Source organism: Contarinia nasturtii, unplaced genomic scaffold (assembly GCF_009176525.2).
Source record: "Contarinia nasturtii isolate CC-2019 unplaced genomic scaffold, AAFC_CNas_1.1 Cnas_scaffold_78, whole genome shotgun sequence".
NCBI lineage: Eukaryota > Metazoa > Arthropoda > Insecta > Diptera > Cecidomyiidae > Contarinia > Contarinia nasturtii.
In genome coordinates this window covers 522166-528165 of record NW_022197436.1, presented here as the reverse complement: position 1 = coordinate 528165, position 6000 = coordinate 522166, and the positions used below count along the sequence as shown (strand labels likewise).

General features: G+C 33.9%; 1 protein-coding gene across 2 annotated transcripts in view; it reads left to right on the top strand.

The window, feature by feature from the left end:
• Positions 1-1374: 1374 nt before the first annotated feature.
• The window catches only part of LOC116352078 (lachesin), a 46873-nt gene continuing 42247 nt past the window's right edge, over positions 1375-6000 (top strand). For both annotated transcript variants that reach the window (XM_031784372.1, XM_031784364.1), the window contains exon 1: positions 1375-1549. The gene's annotated coding sequence lies outside the window, so the exon portion shown is untranslated. The remainder of the gene's footprint in view (positions 1550-6000) is intronic.

Sequence of the window (6000 nt, the reverse complement as noted above, 5' to 3'; positions counted from 1 at the left end):
ATCAGTCGCTCTCCGATCGATATTCTCTCATCACTTTTGATGCTCTACTAAAATTAAACTTACTCGTAAAAGCAGCAATAAATATATTACATGATCGAGCAATGAATGTGTCAACGATAAAATAAATTTTAGAGGTCATTTGGGAAAAACGAAACATTCACAGAGAACATAGATTGTTTCATAGTTAGATCATTTCAGATTTGGCAGAAATTATGACACGATATTTATTACTCATCGTCACTGCTTACAACACACACACACACTCACATGTGGCCATACAAAGAGCTTTCGATTAGCATTCAATTTGCCAGCAAACTATTTTGCATACTGCTTCGGATGAGTTTTGTTGTGATAAAATGTCAAGAACAACAGCCATGCACGAGGAACTGTTCATTGTCATGCGAATGTTTTTGTCGTACAACATGGGAAATACCGTTTCGATTCAAATTTGAAAATACGAGCCAAAAATTGTTTGAGCCAATTCTCTCAAACAAGTTTTGGTGATCTAATGATATGTTTCAATTTCTTTTGATGTTTTTTTTTACATCAATTTTAATTCGCTGATTTAACTACTATTCTGAATAGCTTTATTGATTTTGAGTGAATTTATTGATTTCCAGAGAATTCTCGAATCAAATTCGGGGGACGCGAAATGTTATTGATATTCGTCTGAATTCTCCGTATTCTCATCAACATTTTGTACTTTTGGGTATGTGTTGTTTTTTCAGCGATTCAAATGAATGGGAAAATGAATCAAAACAACATGAAAAATGTGTCACTTTATCTATAATGAGATAGTGAAGATGTTGTCTGGTTAAAAAAAATTGATACGACCTTATCAATTACTTTCTGTATAAAAACCAAAATTATGTTCGATTGACTCAGAATTGTAGACTAGGAAGTGCATTACACACACCGAATAGGTTTCTTACAAACAAATTCTACGGACGAAAACAGAAAATGAATGAATTATACGAAAATAAAACTATCGACGATAGTTGCTTATTGTTGTTTAAAAAAAAAATTGTTTCCATCGAGTCGATTCTCTTCTTGAATCTTCAAACCGTTTACGTGCCGCCAAATACTGACACCAATAAACAATGAATCAACTACTATTCTCTATTCGATTTCAATTCTATTCCTCTTTCCTCATTGTGCACACACAGCAGTTTGGCACACATAGTCGCGCAACACACATCTGTGGCACCAACAGCAAAGATAGGACTATTCCAACCGTCGCTTCTGCATACATTCACACAACACTCATACACACGTCCACGCGCACACATACACACCATGTCTTCAATGCAACGCGAGTGTTTTGGCTTCAGTACGATTTCGTTTCGTTCGGTTATTTTAGTTTCAAAACAGATTTTGTGCGGTGCGTTTGTGTGTTTCGTACGGTTTTGCTTGTGGTGTTTTCTTATTCTAATACAATATTTTTTTTGGCTCAATTTAATTTAGTCATTTGATTGGCCATTTGGTTTTAAGTTATTGACCGTTGTACGTTTTTTTCATTATCGATTATGAAAAGCGACTAAATAAATTGGTGTGTGGTTTATTCAAATTTTCATCAATTGTTTATTTTTTTCAACGAATTTTGCGGATTTTTCTGGGATATATTTTGTGCTGTATATTTTTTTTGAATTTTTTTTCGCGTCCAGTGATTTGATAGAGAATGAAAAAAAAATCTTTATTAAAAAGTGTCCATCGCAAGTGATTTTCATGTGATAAACCAGTCTGATTTTTTTTATACATTTCATTTGTATCAATTCAAAACGATCAAAATTATTGCGCACACCACTAACGAGATGAAGAGAGAGAAAAAAAGTGGTTTAAATGGATATGATCGCAATCAATCATGGTAGATAATTGACATTGAATAGTGGTGATCGATTGACACGCGTTTGCCCATTTCTTCAATATGCCGGCTATTCATATTGGAATTTCGATCATCGAATTTGAAGATCGCAGTTGGTCGTGAGAGAAAAATGCGCTTATTTTCACTTTTATTCACCGTGTATTCTATGCAGGCAATTTTTCAAATCGACTTAAAAGCAACACAGTCTTTCAGAACAAAACAAGAAGAAACAAAAAAGTATATATATATATTGGAAACGATCACCATCTTCCATGATTTATATCCAAATGAAATAGAAAGAGCATTAGTACGATAAATCAGTTTGAACCAAAAAAATAAAGAAGAAGAAAAATACCTATGAAACGAATTGTGTTTGTGTAAGCCAAATACCCGAAATTAAGTCTTACCTCCTCAATTTGCACCATTATTATTTTCTCTGTTTGCTTCTTTTTCATTTAATTTCGTTGTGTGTACATTTCGCGGTATCGTAATTTATTTTCGAATAAATTACACATTCCGCACTGTCGGACTTTTAAGCCCTGCCGGGGAACGAAATGCGAATGTTTATTTGCGAATAGGCAAGCGATCGTAACTCAAACAGTGTTGAGAGAGAATATTGTGTGCGTATATTAGTTTAATGTGTCAGCGAAAATGTAGTTGTTGTTGTTTTTGAACTTTTTTTGTGTGTACAGTTTGAATAATTCGGTAGCTTAAATGAGCGCGCCAAATGACTCAAGCAAAAAAAAGAAGAGCAAAGTAAGCATCACATAATTTTCGGATGCATGTGTGTTAGCGAGCGATTGAGTTAGTGAGAGTGTTATATTTTGAATCGATTCATGAATTGTCGTCTTCTTTGGGTCAATTTGTTAATGCATAATCGCTAATTGATTGTGAAGTTCAACAAAATTGATTTATTTACACATATATTTACGATGTTTGTCTATTTTTAAGCAGTCGCAATGCGCGCTTAATCATCAAACCATTACATACAATTCAATGATGTTTACTTCCAGCGACCTTATCACCATCGACCAATGAAAGAAAACAAAATTATTATTATTTTTTTTTTGTATTTCTGACTCGGTTATGATGATCATCGTTTTGTTGAGTACTTGTGTATGGTTTCTTTTTCCTTCATTCAATCGATGGCAAGGTGGATCGCACTCAAAAAGAAAAACATCTTCAAGTGATAAACAGAAGCATTAGTTGAATGCATGAATGAATGATTACAAAAACACACAATTTCGAGTTGTTCACATTCCATATGTGAAGCAGTTGGCGTTGCTAGCTCCGACAGAGAAGAAGAAAACAAATTGATCGTTTCTTTTCGTATGTGTGTGTACGTGTGTATGCTAAATGGTTTGGTTTGAACCAAATTAAACCACGAAATTTATTACTAAGTCTCATACTTAGTCACACTACGCAGTAAAAATGAGATCGAGAGCGATTTTGTTTGTGTATTTTTTGCGTATACCGTTCGAGTTCATCAATTTCGAGAAAAAAAATACATCATTTTTGACTTTACATTTTAACTTTACGAATCGCTATCAACGAAAAAAAAAAATAGAGAAAAAAGATGGAGAAAACAAGACCAAATTTCGATGTGATACAATGCAAGACATTGAAATAAAAAGCAAACTGTAGATGAATCGCTTGAACATGCCGGTAATTGAATTGCAATTAGACGAAAGGGAAAAAGAAAATAAAACGAATAACAACCAAAAAAACACATCATTTTTAAAGTGGGCGAAAAATGAGTACAAAAAAAGGAAGCGCTTACTGAAATTACAAGCGCAAACATAAAATGCTATTTCTGTCTTCGTTGATGGACTAGAGATCATATTGTATTTGAAATTTTTTAAAAAATGATTCAATACTTATGAGAGACACAGAGAAAAAGAGATAAAAAGCGAAAAAAATTGAATTTTTTTAAAATACTTTTCTCATTTAGGTTTTTTCGTTTGTTCTCGACTTAGCCGTTGTCTCATTCGACATATCCCAACGTGAACATATATTATTACGTGCATCAACATTAACAAGTCTCAAAAATGTACGAAAAAGTGTACGAAATGCTCATTTTGCAACACATAGAGACACCGAAATCTGAGACTGAGAAGAAATCTAATCCTTTTAGTTTACAAATAAATGAATTTACACACATACACAATCGAAATTTCGTAAACCGAATGAATACGAGTACGAATATGCAATTCAATTTAATTTTGACAAAAGAATTTCCCGTCATTCTTCATCTGTTTTTTTTTGTTATCTTCGTGATTCTCTTCCTTATAGTTAGTTGATGTCATAATGTATAGTTGATGTCATGCAAAAAGGAAGCTGGCGAGGCAATCTGTCGCCAATAATGTTGCTGCTCACGAGTGGTTGGAATGTTTTTGTTTTCATTTGTCTCTGTGTGTGTGTCTGTGATGTGATGAAGATGAAATGAAATGCATTTGCCTGTACAAACAATCGATATTCGTGCGAATTGAGTTAAAAATGTAATAATTGAATTGAAATACCAACGCATAAACACATCATTTATGTGCGCGCCCAAATGCTCTAAGGTTCAATGTAAAACATATTATGATTGTTCATAATGATGTTTGAAAGTATCGTATGCTAGATCGTATATTCCATTTTCTTTTCTTCAATTTTATTTGTTTTGTTCGTTCACCAATTTGTTGCGTATGGAATTTTGTGTAATGCTGATTATAGTATTAAAGTTGATTTGTTTGATGTGCACGCGAAAAAATTGAGACGCCTTCTTCAGCCACCAACTACATCCAACATCGTCGGTCGCTGTGGTCGTGATCAACACCATCAAGACATACACACAATACTCTATATTATTTATTTACATAAAAAGTAATTATGCTCATGAATACAAAACATTGTCTACAATGATATATATGTATGATTGAAAATTATGATGGCAACAGCACACAGAACACAAGAGATGACGATGATTGCCATTTTGTTGAGTTTTATTCACGTTATTTGTTTTTTTTTTTGCTCGTAAAATCTACTTATTTACAGACAATACAAATAATTTAATGCCGTTTCACGACCAATGTGCACTCACTCACTCCACCAGACGCACAAGTGGATTCTGAAATGAGAATTAGCGCGGTCGCGTTCGCGCACGCATATGCTTCAATGAGCCAACGAAGCAACAGTTTGTTTGTCAAGTGCGTTTGTGTATTTTGCGGCATTTTTTCTTTTCTTTCCTCTCTTGGTTTGCATCAACAACAACGAATTGGCGACATGTTTTCCTGTTGGTACTCTTTTCCATTGCACATTCATTTCGTTGGCTTCCTTTAATTGTGTTGCTTATATGTAAGTGTTCGTAAGGAGCGTAGTTCAATGGATCAGATCAATTCAAATAATCGATACACGGTTATATGCTGCTGGTGTTATGGGTTACGGTAGCTGACTACTTACGCAAAAAAATGAATCATCATGAATGGTGACGAAATCGATGAATAAATCGTGCAAAATAATGACATTTTTTTCTTCTTCTTCGATTTTTTTTTTCATTTCGCCTTCTTCACTATCTCTCCCGCTCACATTCGTATGTTCATGACGGAGAATGTTTGCAAATGCAACAATATAATAAACACAGAATTCTTGGCAAAGCCGAGATGTCGCCAGAACTTTGTGGTTTCAATGGTGGCCGATTCAATTACGCACGCATCCATGTCACAGCGCAGTTTTGTTCATGTTTTGAAAAGCACTTTTATGTGCACATCTACATATATGTTTGAAATAAAAAAAAAAACGAAGCGGTCGTGAATGTGCCATATCCATAAATTTGCCAAGCTAATGCACGACGAAAAGCAAGCGTGAACAAAAGCAACAAACTGTCGATAAAATATTATAAAAATAAAGGCAAATAAAAGAAAAGAAAATGACATTTTATTCGTAAAGAAAAAAGAAAAACATAAGAATCATAATTTCGATCGTTGTCGAAGTGCTAAACATTTTCAAGTAAAATGTGCACGAAACATTTCACAATTTTACGCATAAATATAGTATGCATACACATTAAACACATTCTTGCATAGATCGAGCGTATGTATGATCGAGAGAGAGAGAGAGAGCGAGAGAGTAAGAAAGAATAATGAAAGAGAGGCCATGAA